General features: G+C 39.6%; 1 pseudogene; it reads right to left on the minus strand.

Annotated features, from left to right (window-relative positions):
• Nucleotides 1-24,475: 24,475 nt before the first annotated feature.
• LOC137023164 (extracellular calcium-sensing receptor-like) overlaps nucleotides 24,476-26,635 on the minus strand; it is a 3,353-nt pseudogene continuing 1,193 nt past the window's right edge.

The following is a 26,635-nucleotide window of genomic DNA, read 5'->3' on the forward strand; positions in this document are numbered from 1 at the left end:
TCTGTGGAGTATAAAACAATTGCATGAGTGTAAGGGAAGTCAGGAGTTGTCTTAATATATTTAAGGGTTTATTTTTTTTTTTTAATAAATATAAGTGCCCTTTTTTTCCACTTGAGCCCCTGCCCCCCAAAATGTCTGTGCACGTCCCTGGCTCAGAATATGAACATACTGAATGTGATAAACTTGGCTTGAAATCATCTTAAAGCTTCCAAACATGAAAAGCTAAAACAAACCACAAGATCAATAGCCTGTAATAATTTCCTGTAATGAATTCACTCCTTATTTGTATAATAAAAGCCTTCTTTGTAAAAGATTGTTTATAAATATAACTGTACTATAGTACGGTTCTAGGTTTAAATAGGCTTAGTGCAGCTCTTAAATAATTTATGTGCAGTGCATCTGGTTGCCATGACAACCTTGTTTGCTTGCTGCTGCATTCTGTTGACATGTATAATGAATACTTCAATGTTATATGTGGAGTTACCCCACAAACTTGAATCAAGATTAAAGGAACACTATTAACTTTTGGAGGTTAATAAACAAAACTGCATGTGTCATCCAGAAGAACACTGTAGCCAGAGATACTTCTCTCTGCTTATGTCTATGATGAGAAACATAGGTACTGAGCTACTCCTCAGCAGTTGGTGTCCCGATCGGTCTAAAATAGGAAAAGAAAATCTTGTACATACACAGAAAATATCTTGCTTCCAGTATTGCAGAAATACTCTACTCAAATTTTCTCACCTGTTTAGCTCACATCTCATATACTGCAACACCTGAGAGGAAACATCAGAAGCATAATTCATTCCGGTATGATTTTTCTACTCTTATTTTTTTGTGCATTTACATACTTTTTGTAGTGTGGCCCATTCTTCTTTTCTGCCATTGGTGGAAGATTTTAATTCTTTTAAAGGTGCAGTAAGTAAGAATTCTATATTTTACTGCAAAAATATTACATATTGCACCTTTAAGAGATTACATAGTGAATTTGCAAAATAGCTCTGATACATCAGTACAGTATATACATTTTGCAGCACAGACAGTTTCTCTGAGCCAGTAGAGCCACCGCTGCCACTGTTCCTGAAAGAGCACTGAAAACTTATTTCCCAGAAATATTTTCAAAAGTTTTATTTGGTTTGTGATCAAGGTGCACATTCATTAGAAACTCTCACCCACAAATTTGGCATTTGATATACAAAAACCCATAGCTCCAGAAAGAACTGTGATCCAGGATTCACTACCAACACACTGCAGCCCTGTGTATTATACGAATACTTTCAGGAGTGGGACAAAATCGCTGTATGAAAAACTGACTGTAAGCAAAAGCCATATATATATATATATATATATATATATATATATATATATACAGTACAGTCCAAAAGTTTGGAACCACTAAGATTTTTAATGTTTTTAAAGAAGTTTCGTCTGCTCACCAAGGCTACATTTACTTAATTAAAAATACAGTAAAAAACAGTAATATTGTGAAATATTATTACAATTTTAAATAACTGTGTACTATTTAAATATATTTCACAAAGTAATTTATTCCTGTGATGCAAAGCTGAATTTTCAGCATCGTTACTCCAGTCTTCAGTGTCACATGATCCTTCAGAAATCATTCTAATATGCTGATTTGCTGCTCAATAAACATTTATGATTATTTTCAATGTTGAAAACAGTTGTGTACTTTTTTTTTTTTTTCAGGATTTTTTTCAGGATTTTCAAAGTTCAAAAGAACAGCATTTATCTGAAATACAAAGCTTCTGTAGCATTATACACTACCGTTCAAAAGTTTGGGGTCAACTTTTCTGAAAGATCATGTGACACTGAAGACTAGAATAACGATGCTGAAAATTCAGATTTGCCATCACAGGAATAAATTACTTTGTGAAATATATTCAAATATATACATATATTTGTATACATGAGACATAATTAAATTTGAGTTCATTAAACGGACAATCTTTGGTTAATTATTTGGCAATTATTTGTTCCAGAGCAAGTCGAATTGTGCCATGTTAAATTTGATAAAAAAAAAAACGTTACCTTACATCCTTTATATAGCATAGCATATTGGCTACAAGTAGACGGGACATATTAGACGAAGACTCTTCTCTGCTCTTCAAATACGTAAAACATTAAACTTTATAAACAGTGTTTTTTGAGTAAAGAAAACGCTTTACAACGCTTTTTTTTTTTTTCAAACATCAGATCTTTATTTACATTTGCATTGCATAGACGAGATGACCAAACTGTGCGCTTCACGAGGTGAGGCTGATTTATGAGGTTTGACTCCAATGGAGTTACAAGGTTTTGGCACAAGCTCTTTAAAATCCTTTTCATTCATTAAATATTTGTAAAACCCACATACAAGCGTAAATGGTGACCTATAGTTTTTTTTTTTTTTTTTTTTTTTTTTAATAACTAGTGCTTTATGTCTGACTGAACTGTACAATTGTGTGTATTTGTTGTTCAATAAATATTATTTTATATATATTATGCATTATATAAATATGTCCATTAGTGCGTAATATGGTGTTACGTAGCTGTGTAGTTTTTATTCTTAAAGACCCATAGGTGGCATTGAAGTTCTGGATTGGTGGAAGCACGATGACGTCACCGAGTTTCCAGCATAAATAAGCGTGGATGGCGTCAATGGAGTCTCTCTCGCTGGGCTGGTCTCGCTGGTGTCTCTGCGTTCTCCCCTCGATGCAGTTCCTTTGAACATTCATCGTCCGCTCTTATGGGGCTTTTAGTCTGTTTTGTGGTAGTTTCGTTTGTATTCCTGATCTTTTATTGTTTTGCTCGATATATTTTCTTTATATGGTTAATGTTTAATTTTATCAGTAACGGGTAGTGGATTTGTTTAAACAGGTCACTGTTTATTAATGAAGTAAGTATAGTGAAGGAAGCAGAGGCCTGGAAGACTCACTCCTTTTGCTTTATCGGAAGCTAGGTAAGAACTATCGGTGAGAATAGCCAGGCAGGCGTTCTTTGTTTCTTTGGCTGTTTTTCCCTACCTGTTTACAGTTAATTCTTTTGTTAAGATTTTGTCTAATTTTGTATGTAATATTATTTCTGAAATGTTTATTCTTTTTTCTATTATTATTAAACGAGGGCGATTTATTGTCCTGAAAACTGACAACCGTGTCCGTGGCTCTTGCATGTGTGCGGTCCATGTCCTCATTGGAGTTATTATTCTGAACGAGCTGTTAACTCGGAGATGGGCAGTAACATATGGATTGAGTGAAAGTTACATTAATACGCTATTAGATGGCAGCAACACTTCCCATAGCTGTAAAAAGGACAAATACAAGATCGCTTTCCTCAGTGAACATTCAAACGGACTTTTATAATGGATGTAATATTATGGACATCGACTTGAAGAATGAATGTAATGCAATATATCAGACACAGGAAATAGCCTACTCTCTCAGGGCGATCTCTCTCTCTCTCTCTCTCTCATACTGTACAAAATTCAATGAGTTTCAATGAAGCGACTCAACGTTCCTTCGTTACCAGTTCTAAAGTGACGTTTTAGAATTAGTAACGGAGGCTTGGTCCAACTGTCAACTTGAGATTTGAATCCGTGGCGGAAGGAAGTAGTGCTGCACAAAAGACACTCTGTTGTTGTTGTTTTTATTTGTTAACACACTCGTGCCGTCAAACTGTTATATAAATGCAATATCACACACTTATGTTCACAAAAACATAACTTTTGAACACTTAGTCGAAATTAACTCATGGTCATTACATTGCTTGGTATATGCTGATTCTGACAATACCTCACACCATTTTCCAACATTTTGTTGGTCCACTATTTTTAGGTACAAAGAAATGACTGAACAGATATTTACTATTGTTTCTGAGAAACACCTTTGTACCCTGCCTGTGTTTGATTAATTATGCTATGTTAGCTAATCAGTTAGCATGCTAACAATTTACCATTCAATTTGGCTCTTCAGCTATCAGGCTAATCATAAGTTAACAGCCAAGTTAACTTATTAAATAATTAATGCTTTTGTGGGTTCATTCTCACACTGAACTATCCTTGGGATCAAATGTGTTTTCTCTATGTGGCACACTGTGATAAGCAGCAAACATCCTAACCTTATGCATTTTTGTGCCTTTGAGATGCATGTTGCAGTCCCTCTGATTGTTCCCTGTGACATTTGACATGATTACTGTACTTGCCATGCTTGCTGTGCCATTGGTGCTTGGCCCCTGAACCACTTGCTGCAACTATATTTATTATTATTATTGTTGTTGTTGTTGTATATCAAGTACACTTGCTATTTGGAAACCGAATGTGTGTGCTGGATGAAACAAAAATTACTGGAGCAAGAAAATGGAATGGATTGACTAACAAACTGCCAATAAAAGTAATTTGACTTCAGTCTACAATTTGCATTTAACATGACATGAGGTTTAACATACACAATACATATAAGATGCATAAAATGGTGTACATTTCAAATATAAAACCAATAAAATGTAAAATGGCTTACTGCTGGAATTATTTTACGACATTTATTTTAAAACTTATCACCGTAAAGCTGCTTTGACACAATCTGCATTGTAAAAAGCACTATATAAATAAAGGTAACAAAAAAAAAAAAAAAACTTTAAGGAAAAGGGTCATTAAATTAAATTTCCATTTCTTGTTAATTGCAAAAATTCTATTTCATTTTTTATTAGGAAGTATATAATGCAGGTCCAGAACATGGCTGTCATGAAGATGGTCACTGAGAGTCCACTGTGTCTAGTGCTGACCCGGCCTACACTGCAGAGCCTGCTACAGCCTGTAGAAAGCAGAACTAAATGGTCAGACAGTGAAAGCTGTGCTGCTGTTGTATAGCTATCATTACTATAAGACATGGTAAGCCTCCTGTTTAGGCACTGTATTTTTTATTTTTCTTTCCCCAGTTATTTATCTCTTGGATTGCTCTGGTTTGGAAATGATGGTTTTGCAAAAGAGCACTTTAGTGAAGGAAGAAAATCGCCCCGATGTTGATGTCTTTTTCTGCAGAAATCTCTGTCAGAAGTCTCTGAGGCCCAATAGAGGATTTACATCATTGTCAACAACATGGAACTGCCGCATGTGAAGTTTACATTAGGTGTCATTTAAGTCCTTATGATTTGGCCGCCATAGGCCACAAGGTTGACTACATGGCATGGTCAACATGAGCGGCTGGGTTGATGTGCTGGAGGACAACTGGGGCTGGTTTTTTGGAAAGTATTGTAATTATATTATTACAATAATAATAATAATAATATGATATTAAAATTATAAATGTGTTAAAATATGATAGTTTCCCTACATCTGCTATAATACAAAATGTTGTTAGTCTTGAGAGTATGTACATTAGTTAATAAATACGCCGATCCGCCTTTGATAATCGAATGTCCTGATGGACTAGTGGCACTGTGGCAGTGCAAGAGGTTCTCGGTTCTAATCTAACCATGAATGATTTTTTTTTTTTTCTCATTAAAACCAAAGATGTTCATCAGTGATTGTATATCAAGAGCAGGGACACGTTTATGTGTATTTTGTTTTGTGATTTCAACGTAACGAATAGAGAGTCTCCGCAACAGAGATTCACAACCGTGTGAAGACTGCGCGTAGTGCACGAGCGCCAAGAACCCTGTTGCACGCACCTCTAATAAAAGTGAAAACGAGCACTCAACATGATTTTAAAAACAAAACATCCCAGCGCCAAATCGCCTATTATTAACACAAATTGATAATCAACTAGAGGTGTTTATTTTGTATTAGATATCGCGAGATGTTTCAAAAAGTGGTGGGGACAATATCGACCCTTTCAAAAAGTGGTGGGGACATGTCCCACCCGCAAATTACGCCTATGCTCAATTCAGAATCAAATGTAAACTTTCAAATAAATACAATACTCACATAATCCAATGTTTGCATGCAGCATGAATGACGAACACTTTGTAAAGATCCATTTTGAGGGTTATATTAGCCAAAAAGAAAGCTGGATGAAAGATTCCTTCCCGCGCGGTCACTACCCCAGCATCGGGGTCTGCCGTTCTTTCCCGACCTCCACACAGAGGTGTTGAGATCGCTCTCATCCCCCAAGGCTGCTGGGCAGGAGCAGCCTCGGCCGACAGCCAGCTCCTCGGCGCACAGAGCGCAGCAGAAAGCTTGGGGACCAGGGCGGTCAGCACAGGCGAAGCCTTCCGGGGGTAGGAAGGATCTGTCATTATTTCCCGGAAGGCTTCAAAGAAAAGGTCCTGACGCCATGCGTCCGGGGCCTTTGAGGACAGCCCCCTACGGGAAGGTTTGGCTATTAAAACAACAGATGCTCGTTCCTTCTCTGTGCCCTCAGGGGGCCATTCTGCCAACCCTGCCACCCAGTGTACGTCGGGGCACAGCGGTCTCCACCGATCCTCCGAGGAGGGACGGTTGGCGCTTGATTAGTTTGTCTGCCGGTGCGCCGCGTCAGATGGACGAGCCAAGTGCTCAAAAAACACCAGAGACCAGTCTCGAGAGACTGGTTCCCTTAGTAGAATATGTGGAAGAATGGAAACGTCTCCCGAACATTTCGAAATGGGTGCTGCTCATGATAGAACAGGGTTACAGAATTCAGTTCGTTTCTCGACTGCCCAAGTTCAATGGGGTGCGTCCCACAGTGGTAACCCAAGAGCAGTCTCTGGTGATGGAACAAGAGGTTACGATGCTTTTGCAAAAAGGAGCTATAGAAAGGGTTCCTTCTCCCAGAAAAATGTCGGGCCACTTCTTCAAATGTTCGAGCCGCTACTTCATTGTTCCAAAGAAGGATGGAGGGTTGTGTCCGATCATAGATTTACGTGTTCTAAATCGATCTGTAAAGAAGTTGATGTTCAAAATGCTTACACTCAGACAGATCGTCCCTCAGATCACGTCCGAGGACTGGTTTGTGACGATAGATCTGAAAGACGCATACTTTCATGTATCCAACCATCCTTCTCACAGGAAGTTCCTCAGGTTTGCTTTCGGGGGCGAAGCATACCAATACAGGGTTCTTCCTTTCGGTCTATCTCTCTCACCCCGCACTTTCACGAAGTGCGTGGATGCAGCTCTGGCTCTGCTGAGACTCTAGGGCATCCGCGTACTTAACTATATCGATGATTGGTTGATACTAGCTCAAACAGAACAATTGGCAGTTCAACTTCAAGATGTTGTTCTGTCGCACATGAAAAGGCTTGGGCTGAGGCTCAATGCCAAAAAGAGTGTGCTGGTCCCGAGTCAGATTGCAAACTATCTAGGAGTAATCTGGGATTCCACCAAGATGCAGGCGCAGTTGTCCCCTGCTTGTGTGAATTCCATTCTCGGGGCCTTGAATGGGGTGAAGTTAGGCCAGCCACTCACTGTAAAACAGTTTCAGAGACTGTTGGGTCTGATGGCAGCTTTGTCCAACGTTATTACTTTTGGCCTCCTGCACATGAGATCCTTACAGTGGTGGCTCAGGACCAAGGGGTTTTCTCCGAGTGGAAATCCTTTTCGCATGATCAAAGTCACGCGGCGATGCCTTCGTGCTCTGGTCATGTGGAAAAAGCCTTGGTTCCTGTCCCAGGGACCCGTGCTGGGGACTTCATAAATCGGCTGTAGATGATGGCGGTGTTTCTGGCACTGAAGCACTTCCTCCCAGACCTGAGGGGACACCATGTGTTGGTCCGCACAGACAACACTACGGTGGTCTCATATATAAACCACCAAGGGGGCTTGCGGTCTCGTCTACTGTGCAAACTGGCCAGTCGTATCCTCCTGTGGGCCCAGGGAAAATTCCTTTCTGTGAAAGCAGCATATATTCTGGGGCGTCTAAATGTGGGAGCAGACGCTCTGTCGAGGCAGAGCGCGAGACCGGGGGAATGGAAACTCCACACCGAGGTGGCGGAGTTGATATGGAAAACTTTCGGTCGAGCTCAAGTCGACCTATTTGCCACAGAGGAGTCATCTCAATGCCCTCTGTGGTACTCTCTGGAGCACTCAGCACCTCTAGGGCTGGATGCTATGCTGCAGACGTGGCCGAGGCTACGTCTGTATGCATTTCCCCCAATCTCATTGCTCCCGGGAGTTCTGGAGAAGGTTCGCCAGGAGAGGGTCGACCTAATATTGGTGGCCCCTTACTGGCCGGCCAGAGTATGGTTTGCGGACCTAATATCTCTTCTTCACGGCTTTCCTATGGAGCTTCCTCTCAGGCAGGATCTCCTGTCACAAGCAGGCGGCACAATTCTCCATCCCCGCCCAGAAATGTGGAAACTGTGGGCCTGGCCTCTGAGGGGGCAAGGCTCATAGAATCCGGTCTCCCAACCGAGGTTGTGGAGACCATCCTTCAATCCAGAGCTCCCTCCACGAGGAAGCTGTACATGTACAACTGGAAATTGTTCGCTACATGGTGTAGTCAATGTAATATGGACCCTGTCCAGTCTCCTATTAGCTTTGTGCTACAATTCCTTCAGGAAAAGTTCTCAGAAGGTTTATCCCCTTCAACATTGAAGGTCTATATTGCAGCCATTTCGGCTAATCATAATCCTGTGGGGAGTTCCTCGGTAGGTCGAGACCCCCTGGTTGTACGCTTCCTCCGTGGTGCACTGAAGTTGAGGCCTGCGGTGCGCATAAAAACTCCGGCCTGGGACCTAGCTATTGTGCTGCAAGGGTTAGAACCGATAGAAGAGGTTTCAGATAAATTTCTGACACTAAAAACAGTGTTTCTGCTGGCTATTTCTTCCTTAAAAAGGATTGGTGATTTGCAAGCGCTGTCAGTCGCTCCATCATGTCTAGAATTTGCGCCTGGTATGGTCAAGGCTTTTCTACATACTAGACCGAGCTACGTGCCAAAGGTCCCCACTAGGGTCCCGGGTCCTATTACACTTGAGGTTTTTTGTCCTCCTCTATTTATACATCCGGATCAGGAAAGACGAAATCTGCTTTGCCCTGTGAGGGCACTGGATGCATATGTCCAGAGAGCTGCCCTGTGGAGGAAAACAGATAAATTATTTGTGTGTTATGGGTCCCCTAGAAGGGGGGGTCCAGCATCCAAGCAAAGGATGAGCAAGTGGGTGGTCGAGGCCATCTCACTCGCATACAAGACTATGGGACACCCATGTCCCTTGGCTATTCGTGCCCATTCCACGAGAGGTATGGCCGCTTCTAAGGCTCTAATGTCAGGAGTGTCATTAGACGATATTTGTGGTGCAGCTGGATGGTCATCCCAGCACACCTTTATTAGATTTTACAATCTTGATGTGAATTATACTCTGGGGGCCCTGGTTTTGCAAGATAGCAGCCAGGCTCTCGAAGATACGGCGTAGTTGGGACAGCGTTCCCCTTGCGTCATTGGACGTAGCGTCGATGTTCCCACGAAAGGGAATGTCTCTAAGTAAGGGAACGAGACACTACGTCGCATTGCCGTACCTCCTTCATGCCTGGAACGCTTTGCTTCAGACATATTACAGAAGCCATCGTTCTTTGTTCCGGGCATGCTTTATAGTTTCCTGGTCCATGACGTCACCCGCCTCTAACGTCAGGTTTTCTCATTGGCTGGATACAGAGGTGCTTCACGAACACAAAATGCAGAGGGTTCCCATTGTGTCATTTGACGTAGCGTCTCGTTCCCTTACTCAGGGAACAGGGGTTACACTCGTAACCCGAAACATTCTTCTGATAGCCAATATAAAGAGGATTTTTGTGTGAAAAGTTTTCTGCATTCTAGAATGTCCCAAGGTTTAAAACATTATAATAAAAAAGGAAAAATTCCTCTCACATTTAAAACATTGCTGTTCAAAAGAAAAACGGTTTGTTCCAATCCTATATTTCCAACCTGTTAATACTCGCCATGAAGTTTCTAAGTTGCCATATAAAAACTTTTGCACAAATTGTATTCTAAAAGCAGCTTTTCTATTGGCCAAATGAATCAAACTTTGACCCCCAAACTCTTTTGATAGATATAACACTCTGTGGTATCCAGTGCATTCTGTCCCAAAATAAATAAATAATTACAACCATTCTTTGCACTCTCATTAATATACCAACTGGTGGTTCTAAAACTGCTAATTTATGCCACAGTGCAGACGCTATCAAATTATTGACAATTAATGTTCTACCTCTGTAAGACGTACGTGATATGAAGCCATCTCCATTTTTTTAATCTTCCTTCTGCCATTTCTAAAATGCCCTCCCAATTTTTATTTTCCATAAAATTATTTCCTAAATAAACACCTAAATATTTTAAACCTCCACTACTCCAACCACCTGCACTGTAAAAAGAGAATATGGGTGTAAGTTGGATTGCTATAACTATTTTAGTCAAATTACTTTGTGTTTCTGCTTTCCGAATTGTAATGCATTATTGTACACTCTTTCAACTTAAACACGTAGAAATCCACAACCACCCAAATGTCTCACTTTCAGCCAACGTATAGACGAGTTTCCTGAGTGAAATAGGCGGGCCGCCATTATCCTTTCACTCTGCCAACGTCTTCCGGTTGTGTCTGCCAATAATTTCCGGTTAGCGAGTTAGCGTCTTTTACTGTCTTTGGTTAGCGCAGAAAAAGTAAATTATGGATGGTGTTACACGCTGACACGGCTCCGGGACATATTGTGCTGTTTGCGGTTGCAACAACTCGTGGCGATTGCTGAATGTTTGGTCGGAAGGAGAATGTTTCGACCATCGACCATCTACAAGGCGCCAATGTGGATGTGCTCCCCCGTATGCGTTGTATGAGAAACCAAAAACAGATGTTGAATCTCGGAAGTGGCTAGTGGCTTTGAAGTTGAAGAATCCGCCCAAAAGACTGTTTGTTTGTTCTTATCACTTCATTGATAAAAAGCCCACAGAGGAAAACCCTTTCCCGGAACTTTGGTTGGGATACGAGCGACCTCCCCAGCAAAAGAGACGTAAACTCGACAGAAACACAAGTGACACGCAATCGGATGGTAAGTATATCTTGATATTTTTCTGGTTAGCTAAAGTTTGCAGCATAAGTTCGACTGTTGATATATGTGTCTCTGTCCTGTGTTAGTGGGTTATATACATTTATAGTTGATGCTGCTTGTCTTTTAGAAGTGTGCATCGAGCCGAAGTTTAAAGATGCTGCAACACAATGGGAGGACCTAACAAAAACTGACCACAGCTACGCGGCAAAGTTGGACCACGTGAACAAATCGACGCAGACTGGGGGTCAGACTGTGGCTGATGATATGCTCCTTGATGACGATACCTCGCTGCTGTACACAGGACTGCGTCTGGTATATTTTTTTACTTTGGTGAAAACGATGTTGCCATTTAGTAAACCATCATGTAGTATTCCTGTTGTTGACCAAATACTGATGACCCTCATGAAACTGAAACTGAACCTTGTGTTAGGGGATGTGGCAAAGCGCTTTAAAGTGTCTAAAGGTGAAGTAAGTAAGGTGATTGCTCACTGGATTGATACATTGGGTGAGCAGCTTGAACCCATGGTTGCCTGGCTGCCAAGAAGTGTTATACGTGCTAACATGCCACCATCCTTTAAAAAGAACCACCCCCAGACCACTTGCATCATTGATTGTGCTGAAACGGCTATTCAGAGAGCAACAAACCTTAACTGTAGGAGTGCCACTTTCAGTCATTACAAGGGAACCAATACTGCCAAATATCTTGTTGCTGTGTCACCTCATGGGCTGATAATGTTTATATCAGAGGCCTATGCTGGTAAAAGCAGTGACAAATTTATCACTATAAACAGTGGGTTTCTGGAGGCCCTAAGGCCTGGTGATGAGGTAATGGCTGACAGGGGTTTCACGATTCGAGATGTACTACATGAAAGGAAGGTGAAATTGAATATTCCTGCCTTTACCCACAAGCGTGGTCAATTGACCAATGAGAAGGTAACACGCACTAGACGAGTGGCGAATGTCGGTATACATGTGGAGAGGGCAATCCGAAGACTTAAAGTCTTCAAAATTCTGTCCCAAACTGTCCCCATCTCCATGACCCCGCGGTTGGACTAAGATTCTTACCATATGTGCTGCTTTAGCAAACATGAGGTCCAGACTCATCCGACTGCCACATGAGGTTTAAGTCTCTATGAAAAGTAAAACCTGGGTTACCTGCAGTTTTTTTTTTTTTTGGTTGTTTTTTTTTATTGTACATATTCCTTTTTTATATATATATATATATATATATATATATATATATATATATATATATATATATATAATATTTTATATATATATAATATATATATATATATATATATATATATATATATATATATAATTATATATACATACTTTCAGCTAGAAAAACCTGTGTAAATGTATTGTTATTGTTCCATTTCTGGTTTTGTGATTATTGATAAGACAAAACAGAGTTTTAACTAAGAAAAACTTATGAGTGCTATTCTTTTTCTTGTATTGTAAATATTGACACATGACAATAAACAAATTGATTTGAGAAGAAATGAATTAATTTTTATTGATCCTATTCCATAAAAAAGGGACAATTTCATTAACTCCTTAATGGATGATTTTTTTTTTTTATAATTAAAAACAAAGTAAATACAGGAAATAAAAATCTCACAATATCACAAAAAGAAAAAGAGTGGAATAAAATATTAAATAAATAAAATTAATAAATAAAGAAATAAGTGACTGATATAAAAATAAATAAGAGTAAGTAAAAGAAAATAAATCCGTTTGATAAAAATAAATAAAAGCTAGAAAGGATTTGTCACAAATTTGTGACAACAGGGGACAAGGGGTTAAAAAAGGAATGACAAATTACCCCAGTACACATAAGCAGGTCATGCTGATTTTACAACATCCATGTATCTGGAACACAACTCCAGCCTTCCATCATCGAAGTCATCTACAACTTTTGGCAACATGTGGGTGAAATAGAAGGAGTGTAGCCTTGAGATTTGTCCCTCAACAAAGGTTTGGTCATAGAGCACGTTGAGCTGCAGACATTCAGTGTTACTCCAAATCACCAACAAGGCTTGCCGTAGCCCTGTGCAGTGCATGCCCAGTTGCACCTGCATGTAATATCCCTTTGGCCCATTGAAGGACAGATGGAATTCCCCTGTGGGCATGCGTTTGATCTCACTGCTTTTAGCAGCAAGTGCTTCAGTAAGGGACTGGTTTTTGACTAAGACAAGGCACTTGATCTCCAGTAGTGTATCTCTGTTCATGACACCATCCGGACTCGCAGCAAGCCATGGCTCACTCGGGCAAACCACCAAACCTTTCACATCGATGTCATGACCTTGGTCTTGCAGGTATTGCTTGGCGTGCTCTTCACCCTCTGCTCCTTGCCGGGTTGCTGCGTTACCGTGAAAGGTAGGATGGAGGTGTTCAGCAAAGAATTTGTCTGGTGCTGTGGTAGCCCGAACTGGCACATTCTTGGCTGTGCTTGCTGTTATCCGTACCCGTCGCATGTCATGCCACAGTTGTTCCCTGCTCTGTTCTTTTGTGTGCTGCTCAATGTACATAAATTGGGTTGTGGTCATGTCAATGTATGTGGTGTAGAATGCCCTACATTTCTCACATTCAAGTTGTGTGTTGTGATCACCATGATGTAGGGGCAGTGGAGCTTTTGATGTCTCGGCAGACTGAGCAGGGAGGCTGGTGTTAAAAGTGAGCTGCATTAGTCCACTGCCAGGTGCAGTGAAAAGTGCCGCTATTGGTGTGGAGAGACAGTAATTTTGCCATTCTTCCAGTGTCTTATGGACTTTTACCTTGCGACTAGGTGTAGAAACTATGCTGGAGGAGGATGCCTGTGATGCTGGTTGGTATAAGTTATTTCTGCTGTGTCTTCGGAAAGACACATCTCTGATTTTTTGCTGCCCAGTATTGCTTTTTGTCCCGGCATTCCAGCAATTCTGCACATCAGTGCAGGCAAGTCCTGTCTTCCCTTGCCTCACAGCATTTTCTACCTGCAGACAGATAGAAACAAAATCACACACTTTTTAAATAATGGTTTGAGCATCACAGCACAACTGACTTCTTTTAGAGAAAACATTTTGTAAATCAAAATAACATTAACATCAATGTTTAACCCCTTTATGCCTGAGTTTATTTAGACTTATATAAGAAAATCTGGAAAAATATGAAAAGAATAATAAAAGAAAATACCCGCTGCATTTCTGGATTTTTAATTCAACATAATCAAACAATTTATGTTAAAAAAACTCAACAGATGTTTACTTCATCCCAAGTACAAGCAATATAAACAGTTTTTATGGTTAATATTTTACCTTTACCTTTGTTAGATCACATTTAAGAATTGCAACCTTGTGCGGGAACGGCAGTTGTAGTTCACACTCTCTCACACTTAGACACAATCTCTCTCTCACATGCATACACACACACACACATACAGACACACACACACATACAGACACACACACACACATACAGACACACACACACACACACATACAGACACACACATACAGACACACACACACATTTGTATTACTCGTCGTGTTCTGTTATAGATTAACACACGGATAACGTTACATACAAACATCTTAATACAAGCATAAGATGGGCTAACGTACCTTCCAAAGCACGGCGGCTGCATGGCTACAGGAACGTCCGGGTCCGGCGATACAGGTACAGCCTGCAGTCTCCACATCTCCCGTCTTGGTAACTAAAACCCAGGTGTTATGCGCTGAATTGTTAACAGACTGGCTTGGTTGAACATCTGCCTTTAGGTAAATTAAACTGCCCATATCGTGTAAAAGTACACAGCCCACTTTGTCTGAATGGAGGTACTGAAACGCCTCAGAGCTTTTCAGGTTATTAATTGCATTCCCATCCACCGCCATTGAATCAATAAAATAAGAAAAGATCTTGGATGTTGTTATGCTGGGCCATATCGACATGTTGTCCGCCCATGATGTTACCTTACTTGGATGCGGAATGGTCAAAACACCATTTTTAACAAGCTTTTCGGTCGAATCTTGCCATTCCAACGCCATTTTTGCACCACTACTCAGCCTGCGCCGGAAATTCTTGGCAGAAACAGGAAGTAAACCGGAAGTGCCCGGGAAACTTATCTATAATTTCACTTTAAGGACCCCACGTCAGACCCCCGCGTTTTTTTCTGACGTCATGACGAATGAGCCTGTCCTGAAAATTTCGAGTCGGCCGCCATTTTTTTCCCCCGGACTCGGATGAATTAAGGAAGGATGGAAAGTTGTTTTAATGAATTTACTCGATAATGCAAATGTTGAACATGTGTTTTATTTGTTTATGAGTTAATTAACGTAGTTTGTGAACATGAATAATAACAAAATCATAACTAACCGAATTTTTTAATTTGCACAGCCTTACGTTTACAGTATACAGGTTAGCGTTAATATATTCTATACAAGATGTTGCATTTACTCATTTGTTTTATTGAAATGTATTCAGTTTTGACCTTGGGAGTATGTTTATAAATCATTTTAAAATAAATGCCTCCATACCCTGTATGCAGCGCGTGATATTTGAAATGCTGCCGGCGGGAAGTGCGCAGGAAGCGGGAGGGACGCTCGAGGCTGAGGCCGGGATTCTCTCATTATAATATTGAGATTAGTTTTTAAAGTAATGTTTGTCTGTTCTTTTATTTGTCTTTGTCACGTTAGCTCTGATTTATACAAGATGATGTATTTACTCGTTTATTTTAATGTATTTAGTTTAGACCTTGGGAGTAAGTTTATAGATATTTTTAGAATAAATGCCGTGTATGCAGCGGGTGATATTTGAAATGCTGTGGGCAGAAAGTGCGCGGGGAGCGGGAAAAAACGCTCGAGTCAAGGCTGAGTGAATTCTTGCATTATAATATTGAGATCAGTTTTTAAAGTCATATTTGTCTGTGTCACGTCAGTTTGGATTTATTCATCTAACGTTATTTTTAATTAATCTTTTCACAATGTTTTTCTTTGTCCAGGAATTTTTTTTACTATGCATAACCTCATCTGCATATCATTTCCATGCATATTCCCATCCACCTGACACCATGGTTAACACCGTCAAAGGTACAAGACATTAGAAAATATTAGATATGGACTATAAATGCCATTTGTGCAATACACTACACTGATAAAAATAATCTAATATCCTCTTTATGTTTTAGAATAAATATATCAAATTATCCATAAAAACAAAATTGTATAAAATACTTCAGATAAAGTTTTTAGAATAGAGTTTATTCATTCATTTCCACTGGCCAAATAGTGATTTAATAGTTTTCAACAATTTGAATCAAATTTATGCCGTTTTGCTGATGGTGAACATATCTTTTAGGATGATTATAGGCTATTTTTAGTGTAAACAGATCAGCCTACTTATTTATTGCAGTGTAAATAAAATTTTCTGTCTCGGCGCGTCACTGACAAGGTTTTTTATAAAAGGAAACATGAAAATCTTACCGTTTTCCTCAAATTATATCCTTCAAATACAGTGGTAATTGATTTAAGATCCTTCACATGACATCAACACCTCCGTGCAGCTGCGGTTATACAGAAAGATATTATCTTTGGAAAAAGCAGTGTCTTCCATAATATCAAAGTAAGTGTGCATCACTGATCGTCATTCTTGCCAAAATATTTTGTCATAACATCTGCAGTTTAGTTTAAAGAGGAATTATTGTGCTCCTAGCGCTCCTCGCTGTCATTAAAACAGCGTGTCACAGAAAAAGTGATCAAAAGTAGCACATCTACCATCTAAATTCATATCATTTTTAACTTCTCCGTAATGACTGCGAAATGTAATTTCAGTGCTTATCACCATTAGTGAAAGTGTAATATTACTGTAAATGTGTATATCAAAATGAAAATGTGAGTTTCCATGCAAGTTTAAATCATTCTTTTATTTATTTAAACTGTTACTGTGAACATGCACTGTATTTATGATTATAACTCATAATGAGGATTTAAAGTGGTTTAAAGTCCCTCAGCTCACCAACGGTGTCACCAAATTGCTCTGTCTCCAAAATTTTATAAATCACAACTTATGCATAGGAACTGGCAAAGTTTTATAAATGAGGCCCCAGAACTCTTTTTCCAGTTGAGATATTACCAAAATCATGTACTATTGAAGTTATTTTGTTTACATCATCTTGATTTTTAATAGTAACCACAGCATTATCTGCATAAGCTGATGTATACACAGGTGCAAACTGATCATCAGTTTGAAGACCCATTAATTCATTATGAAATCTGTGCAGTATAGGTTCAATAGGTAATGTATACAAATATACCCGATAAAGAGCAACCTTGTCTTATTCCCCTTTTCACCTTAAAAGATACACTTAAGCCACCATTGGCTTTTAAAACACTCTCAATACCTCCATAAATAATTTTTTATCATATTCAGAAAACCCGAAGAAAAATTAAAAGCCTCCAATGTGCACCATAAATATTTGTGCTCCATCTGATCAAAAGCCTTCTCTTGATCTATCGAAAACAAGCCATATTTAAAACCAAACAAATTAGAAGTATGATGTAAATCCCTTATAAAAGATATATTATCAAAGATTGATCTACCGGGAATACAATAGGACTGATCATTATGTATCACACACTCCATCGCCTTCTTTAACCTATTTGCCAAAGCTTTAGAGAGAGCCTTGTAATCAGCACATAACAGCGCAATAGGTCTCCAGTTAGCTATATCTGTCACGATCACTGTCAGTTCCTGTCACTTCCTGGACTACATTCCCCATAATCCTCTCTGCCAATCACCTGCACTCACTCCACCAATCACTACACTAATCACCACACCCAGCTGCCATGCATTACCTGGACTATAAAAGACTCACACACTCATCACCTGATCGCGAAGTCTTGTTTTCACTTGTGTAACATTTCTGAGCGTTTCCCTGTATCCTGTCTGCCTATCTGTTCTTGATCCTATCTGGTTACCCGTTTATGATTCCTTGCTACATACCTCTGGACTGTTTATTGTTTCCTGGACTGTGAATGATATCTGCCTGCTTCGATCTACTGCCTGTACCCTAACAACGATTCTGCCTAGCCCTTGCTGTTCCTGTTTGCCCCTGCTTAGACCCTGCCTGTACGACCACTCTCACTTTAATAAATATGCTGCATTTGGATCTCTGCCTCAGTCCCGCTTCGTTACAATATCTCTCAAATCTAACGCCCCCCCCTTTTTTTTTTTTGGTAGCATTGTCAGAACTGCCCTAATGCAGCTCAATGGGAGTTGCCATTTGGCAAAGCTCTCATTAAAGACTGCTAACAGATCTGACCCCATTATGCTCCAAAAAGTTTTATAAAACTCTATGGGGATTCCATAGATTCCTGGAGCTTTACCACTGGCCATAATCATCACTGCTGAGTTCCGTTCAGGTTATAACAATGGTTGCTCAAGTTTAGCATTTATTTCAGCTGGGACTTTCAGAAGACCTTCAAAAAACTTCTGTGCAATATTCAAATCTTCATGATCACAAGACGCATCAAGATTTGAATAAAAATCAACAGCTCTCTTACGAATTTCAGAAGGCTGTCAAATCATTCCCATTATCATCCCATAAGGAATTAATTAATCTACTTTGGCCATTTTTTTTTTGTTCAAGACCAAAAAGAACAATAAATAAATAAATAACCACGCCCGGGTACCAGCCTCTGCGGCGTCCTTATGGCTGCAGAATCCAATGTGTGTGCCAATTTTCAGGAGTTTTTGAGCATGTTAAGGCCCCCAAAAAGCCCCGGAAGATGGAAAAAAAATAAAATAAAAAATAGAAGAACAAGAGGGCCCTGCACGCTAATTCGTTTGGGCCCTAATAATCCTTAGGGGATCAAGAGGGCCCTGCGCAAATTTTCGCTTGGGCCCTAATAATAAACGGAACAATTCCAATAGGGTCCTCACACCATCGATGCTCGGGCCCTAATAATCCTTAGAAGAACAAGAGGGCCCTGCACGCTAATTCGCTTGGGCCCTAATAATCCTTAGGGGATCAAGAGGGCCCTGCGCGAATTTTCGCTTGGGCCCTAATAATAATAATAATCCTTAGAAGAACAAGAGGGCCCTTCGCCATTTAATTGGCTTGGGCCCTAATAATAATCCTTAGGGGATCAAGAGGGCCCTGCGCGAATTTTCGCTTGGGCCCTAATAATCGTTAGGGGATCAAGAGGGCCCTGTGTGAATTTTTGCTTGGGCCCTAATAATCCTTAGGGGATCAAGAGGGCCCTGCTGTGCGAATTTACGCTTGGGCCCTAATAAATGATATTCACCTAAACACAGATTCAGGTAAATTATCAGTGCTGGTTCTTCTCGATCTCAATGCTGCGTTTGACACTGTCGATCACAACATACTTCTTGACAGGCTGGAAAACTGGGTTGGGCTTTCTGGGATGGTCCTTAAATGGTTCAGGTCATACATGACATGCCGAGTCCCTCAAGGTTCAATACTTGCACCCCTTCTGTTCAACCTATATATGCTACCACTGAGCCAAATAATGAGAAAAAAACAAATTGCATATCACACCTATGCAGATTTACCTAGCCCTATCACCTAACGACTACAGCCCCATTGACTCCCAGTGCCAGTGCATTGATGAAATTAAAAATTGGATGTGCCTAAACTTCCTTCAGTTAAACAAAGACAAAACTGAAGTCATTGCGTTTGGAAACAAAGATGAAGTTCTCAAAGTGAACGCATACCTTCACTTTAGGGGTCAAACAACTAAAAATCAAGTCAGGAATCTTGGTGTGATTTTGGAGTCAGACCTGAGTTTCAGTAGCCATGTAAAGACAATAACTAAATCAGCATATTATCATTTCAAAAATATTGCAATAATTAGATGCTTTGTCTCCGGTCAAGACTTAGAGAAACTTGTTCATGCTTTCATCACCAGCAGGGTGGATTATTGTAATGGGCTCCTCACTGGTCTTCCCAAAAAAAAACATAAGACAGCTGCAGCTCATACAGAATGCTGCTGTCAGGATTCTGAGCAGAACCAGAAAACATGGACACATCACACCAGTCCTCAGGTCCTTGCACTGGCTTCCAGTTGCATTGACAATTGATTTTAAATTACTGCTACTAGTTTATAAATCACTCAATGGCCTAGGACCTCAATACATTGCAGATATGCTCATAGAATATAAACCTAACAGATCACTCAGATCATCCGGATCAAGTCACTTAGAAATACCAAGGGTTCACTCTCAAAGCAGGGAGAGTCTGCTTTTAGCTGTTACGCCAGCCACAGCTGGAACCAGCTTCCAGAAGAGATCAGGTGTGCTCCAACAGTAGCCACATTCAAATCAAAACTCAAAACACATATTTTTATCTATGCATTTGCTGATTGAGAACTGTGCTATGTCTGAACTGTTTATACTTTATACTTTATTTTATACACACTTTTTATTCTTTCAACTATTTTTCTTGTTTTTTTATTTATTTAATTTTTAATGCATTTTATATATTTTATGTATCTTTTATTTTCTGACTTTTACTGCATTTTATATCTTGCTGTCTGGTTGGAAGAGCTGGGAGAATTTGAATTTTTTTTTTCTTTTCGTTATCCCTGGATGCAGCTCTGTGACAAATATTTATTTATCTATTTATTTTTGGTTATCCCTGCAGCTCTGTATAGAGTTAGTCCAGGAAGATTTTCTGTAAAGGTACTGTTTAAACGCACAGCTGCCTGACAATTTTTTTTTTTACTTTTTTTTTTTTTTACATTTTTTTAGAGTTATCCCTGGATGCAGCTCTGTATAGAGTCAGTCCAGGAAGATTTGTCTGCAGAGTTAGTCCAGGAAGATTTGTCTGTAAGGGTAATGTTTAAATGCACAGCTACCTGACAAATATTTTTAGTTATCCCTGGATGCAGCTCTGTTTAAAGATAGTCCAGGAAGATTTGTCTGTAAGGGTAATGTTTAAACGCACAGCTACCTGACAAATAAAAACAGTTATCCCTCTGCGTGAGGAAGATTCATTTAGATCCGCTCTGATGGATAGATCTGTTTAGATCCGCTCTGATGGACAACAAAAAACTTAAATTTAATTTAATTAAAAAACTTAAATTTCCTAACTCTTCCATCTAGATAGCAAAATTCTCTGTTTTTACTGTTATATCTATTTTTTATGTGTTCCATTATTATTATGTATTAGGTTCTTCTTTATGTAAAGCACTTTGAATTACCATTGTGTATGAAATGTGCTATACAAATAAAATTGTCTTGCCTTGGTGCATTTTCAAGTGGTTCATCATACACTGATTCAACAATATAACAAGCAGCAGATAAGTACGAGTTCTTGCAGGTTCTTGTAAATTGAATGGACCAACTATACAGGTGGGAGAAGAGTTTGACTCTCCAACAATGGCATAAACAGCTGGTGGTCTAAAACAGGACACATCACTCAAAGTCTCTTCATAAACATTCATCAAAGAGAATAGACTTTAGAGTTATAGAGCTACAGGAAACATATATCTTATAGCCCAAAGAATACCATGCAAAAGCTGTGTGCTGTTATTAATTTCCTCAGAGGAAAAAAAAATTGCTGATCGAGCAAATTTACATTTAACATTTACATGTTTTATTGTGGAAGAAACAGCAATGCATCTATGGTATTTAAGGGTCCAAGAAGAAAAGTTGTATATACCTGTGGGTGGGGAACTTGTGGGTGGGGAACTTGTGGGTGGGTCTCCAGAATTGCAATGGCCGCCCACGGCCTTTGACCCGCCGTGGCTGCTCAAGGCTCCTGAACTGCCATGGCTGCCCGACGCTCTTGACCCGCCTTGGCATTCCAAGGCTCCCAAACTACCATGGTTGCCCGACTCTCCTGACCCGCTTTGGCGTCCCAAGGCTCCCCAACTGCCATGGCTACCCGATGGTCCTGACCCACCTTGACATCCCAAGGTTCCCGAACTGCCACGGTTGCCTAAGGCACCTGACCCGCCGTGGCTGCCCGAGGCTTCCGGCCTGCCATGGCGTCTAGAGTACCTGGACCTGCCCTGGAGACCTCCTTACCCGTCTTTACATCCACCCTCACCTGCCAGTAGGTCTCCAGGGCACCCACCCACCTCCTCTGTTGTACCATCCACAGCGCGAGGACGCGCCTTCCGGGAGGGGGACATTTTTTCACAGTTCCAGTCATTCCCGGACTACATTTCCCATAATCCTCCCTAGCAATCACCTGCACTCACTCCACTAATCACTAATCACCACACCCAGCTGCCACTCATTACCTGGACTACATAAGCTGCTCTCATCCTCACACTCATTGCGAAGTCTTGATTAGCCACGGTTGTCAATTCCGAGCGTTATTTCTGTATTCCTGTTCGGTTGTCCTCTTGGACTGTTTATCTGGACTCTGATTTTGGCTGCCTGCCTCGACCCTTGCCTGTTTACTGTTTATCCCTGCCTGTCATCTGCCTCGACACTTTGCCTGGTATTGTTTATGTTACTTGATGCCTGCCTCAACTTATTGCCTGTTTACTGGATTGTGTATTCTGTTCTGCCATTGTTTCCAAAAAACTGCAAATGGATCCATACACTTCTGACTCGTTACACTTATGGTGGTAATGAATAATAATATTACTACCTTAGAGGTCTCTAGGACCAACTCTGTAGCACCACCTCCAGTTCAAAAATTTGGTTTTATATGTTTTGAACTCTTTGTTCTAGAAACAAAATTATTGATCTGAACATACAGTATGGGAACAGTGCCATCTATGGCAGGGATGGACAACTCCGGTCCTGGAGGGCCAGTGTCCAGCAGAGTTTAGCTCCAACCCTAATCAAACACACCTGAACCAGCTAATCAAGGTCTTTAGGATTAGTAGAAAGTTATAGGCAAGTGAGTTTTTATCAGGGATGGAGATAAACTCTGCAGGACACTGGCCCTCCAGGACCGGAGTTGTCCATCCCTGATCTATGGGTTATGAAATCCAAAAAAATATCTGCTGATAACTTTTGAAATGTCTGTCAGAGACATTATGAGAATTATGAGAATTATGAACTGTGTCTGCAGATTCCTTGCCATGCCAAATCTTTATACAGATGCATATTTTGCCAGGATTGGATAAATCGATTGTTTGCCATTTTAAAATTTGTCATGAAGTATAAGATATTCACTATTGTTTCTGAGAAACAATAAACAATACCATACAACTGAAGAGTGCAAAGGCAGGGACTTAAATACATAGCAAATGAGGGAACTAATAATTTACACCTGTGATGATTGAATGAATTACCATGACAACTAAAAGGTGGCAGGAAAACAGAACAAAGGAAGACATGTGACATATGAAAACAAACTAAAAGTCCATGAAAACTAAAACGAACATAACTAACAGTACCTGCCTGTGTTTGATTAATTATGCTGTGTGTTATGCTAATCAGTTAGCATGCTAACCATTTACCATTCTTTCTAATTTGGCTCTTCAGCTATCAGGCTAATCATAAGTTATGCTAACAGCCAAGTTAACGTAGTAATTAATTAATGCTTTTGTGCGAACATTCTCACACTGAAACTATCCACAGGATCAAATGTGTTTTCTCTACGGGGCACACTGTGATAAGCAGCAAACATCCCTTATGCATTTTTTGTGCCTTTGAGATGCACGTTGCAGTCCCTCTGATTGTTCCCTGTGACATTTGACATGCTTACTCTACTTGCCATGCTTGCTGTGCTTTCGATGTGTGGCCCCTGAACCACTGCTTGCAACTATATTTATTATTAATGTTGTTGTTGTATTTGGAAATGGAATGTGTGTGCTGAATTCTATATTTTGCATTTAATATGGCATATACAGTATATATGAGCTTTAACATACAAAATACAGAATGTGTGTGCTGAAGTCTACAATATGCATTTAATATGGCCTTTTATATCTATCTATCTATCTATCTATCTCATATGTATGTATATATATATATATATATATATATATATATATATATATATATATATATATATATAAGAGGTTTAACATACAAAATACATATAAGATGCATACAATTGTGTATATTTAAATTATAATACCAATAAGATACAAAATAGCTTACTGCAGGAATTATTTTATGACATTTATTTCTAAAAGTTGAAGGGAAATGGTCATTAAATTAAATTTCCATTTCTTGTTAATTGCAAAAAGTCAATTTCATTTTTTATTAGGAAGTAAATAATGCCGGTCCAGAACATGGCTGTCATGAAGATGGTCACTGAGAGTCCACTGTGTCTAGTGCTGACCCAGCCTACACTGCAGAGCCTGCTACAGCCTGTGGAGAGCAGAACTAAATGGTCAGACAGCGAAAGATGTGCTGCTGTTGTGTAGCTATCTTTACTATAAGTCATGGTAAGCATTAGGCATTTTTTTTTTCTTTTTTTTTTTTTCTGGCACAAAATACTTATCTTTTTTTTTTTTTTTTTGTTATTTATCTCTTGGATTGCTTGTGCTGAATTTTCTTGCAGAAATGTATTTATTGCATCATCTATTTTGCTAAATAACATGATTATCTTCGGGTTTAAAGAGCTTTAGATGAAGATTTCCCCATTATTTGTTTCTTTGTATTTTTCTCAGGTTTTAGCAAAATTATGTAACATTTTGGGGCAAATATGCATAATAGTAAACCAAAACTTGAAGCTAAAATAGCAAATATCTGAACAGCTACAGTAAATTTCCCAGGAGAACTGACATAAGCTGGGATAAATGTAAGCCAGACAGCACAGAATATGAGCATACTGAATGTGATGAACTTGGCTTCATTGAAGTTATCAGGGAGCTTCCGAGCCAGAAAAGCTAAAACAAAACACAAGATTGATAGCAGGCCAGTATAACCCAGAACAGCCCAGAAACCAAGAGCTGAACCCAAGTTACATTCAAGGATTATTTTTTCTCTGTAATAGCTTGAGTTCATATTTGGAAAAGGAGGGGATAATGTTAACCAAAGCACACATATAACCACCTGTATTAATGCTAAGCAAACAACACTAAGTCGTTGTTGTGCAGGTCCAAACCATTTCATGACATTTCTTCCTGGAAGTGTAGCCCTGAAGGCCATTAACACAACTATTGTTTTCCCCAGAACACAGGAGATACAGAGGACAAAAGTGATCCCAAATGATGTGTGACGCAACATACAGGACCACTCAGTGGGCCGACCAATGAAAGTAAGTGAACAGAGGAAACACAGTGAGAGTGAGAAGAGCAGCAGGAAGCTCAGCTCTGAATTGTTGGCTCTGACAATAGGTGTTTCTTTATGAAGATAAAACAGAAAAGATACAATTGCTGTTAATAACACCCCAAGGAAGGACAAAATACAAAGCACCATCCCCATGATTTCTGTATAGGAAAGGAATTCAACCACTTTTAATACACATCTGTCTTTACTTTCATTCGACCAGTACTCCAAATCACAAGGAAAGCAGTCACTAGAATCTGTGAAGGAATGTCAAGAAAAGATTATTTGAAAGGAAATTGCATCATGAAGTCACTTGACCAATGGACAGTATTATTAATAAGAGACTTTACTTTATCACATTTTCAGGAGAGTTATTCAGCATATATTTCACCTGTGATATTACTGATTTCTCCCTCTGCACATGGAATACAATCATAACAGCAGAGAGGTCTTCCTTTTTGCACAGCCTTCCTAGTGCCTGGAGGGCAGCTATCACTGCACACGGAGACAGGCAACTATGAGAAAAAAAGTTCTCATATGAGATCCAAATGATGATTTGAATTGTTCAAATAATTTGCTTGACATTGTGGAATCATTTTTCCAGCTTTGAACTCTGCTTTCATATATTTTGCGGCATTTTCATCTAAATGATTTTCTCTCATTGTTCTCCAATGGTTGTAGTTTTCATAATTCAAGTTATTTGACATGCTTGCAGTAATTTGTTATGTACCTGTCCACTGTTTCCTGCCCATAGCACGTGTTCCTGATTGACTTGAAGACGTTTCTCCAAAGGCATTGAGCTGTCATAGACACCGACATGCTTAAACTGCAGACGTCCATCCTCAGCAGGCTGCCAGTTCACAAGGTCATATCTCGCCACTGGATCACCACTTGCATCAAAGGAAATTTTCTCACCTGTTTTAACAGTGAAGCTCACATCTTTCATATATTCCAACACCTAAGTGGAAACAACAGAAACATTATTAATAATAAATTATATATATATATATATATATATATATATATATATATATATATATATATATATATATATAGCCCTTTCTTCTGTGCTCCTACATACCTTTTGTGGTGTAGGATGTTTTCCTTCGTTTAACACATTATGTAGCGTATGTGCAACAGCATACACTGCAGTGTAAACTTTATGCTCTATTCGTTGCTCTGATACATCAGTATATTCATTTTGCAGCTCTGCCAGACTCTCTGAGCCAGTACAGTCACTACTACCACTGCTCCTGAAAGAGCACTGAAAAACTGTTTCCCAGAATTCAGTTAAAAGTTTATTTTTTGGTTCTTGATCAGGATGCACATTCAGTAGGAACTCGCGCAGGCCCATAATCTTGGCATTTGCTATAGCAAAACCCACAGCTCCAGAAAGGAAACTGTATTCCTTTGTTTCTGCAAGATTTCGAGAAGTGATCCAGGATTCACTGCCAATCCACTGTATACCTGTGATGTTGTGTTGTGCAATTACTCTAAGGAGGA

This window comes from Chanodichthys erythropterus, chromosome 7 (assembly GCF_024489055.1).
Source record: "Chanodichthys erythropterus isolate Z2021 chromosome 7, ASM2448905v1, whole genome shotgun sequence".
In the NCBI taxonomy this organism is placed as follows: domain Eukaryota; kingdom Metazoa; phylum Chordata; class Actinopteri; order Cypriniformes; family Xenocyprididae; genus Chanodichthys; species Chanodichthys erythropterus.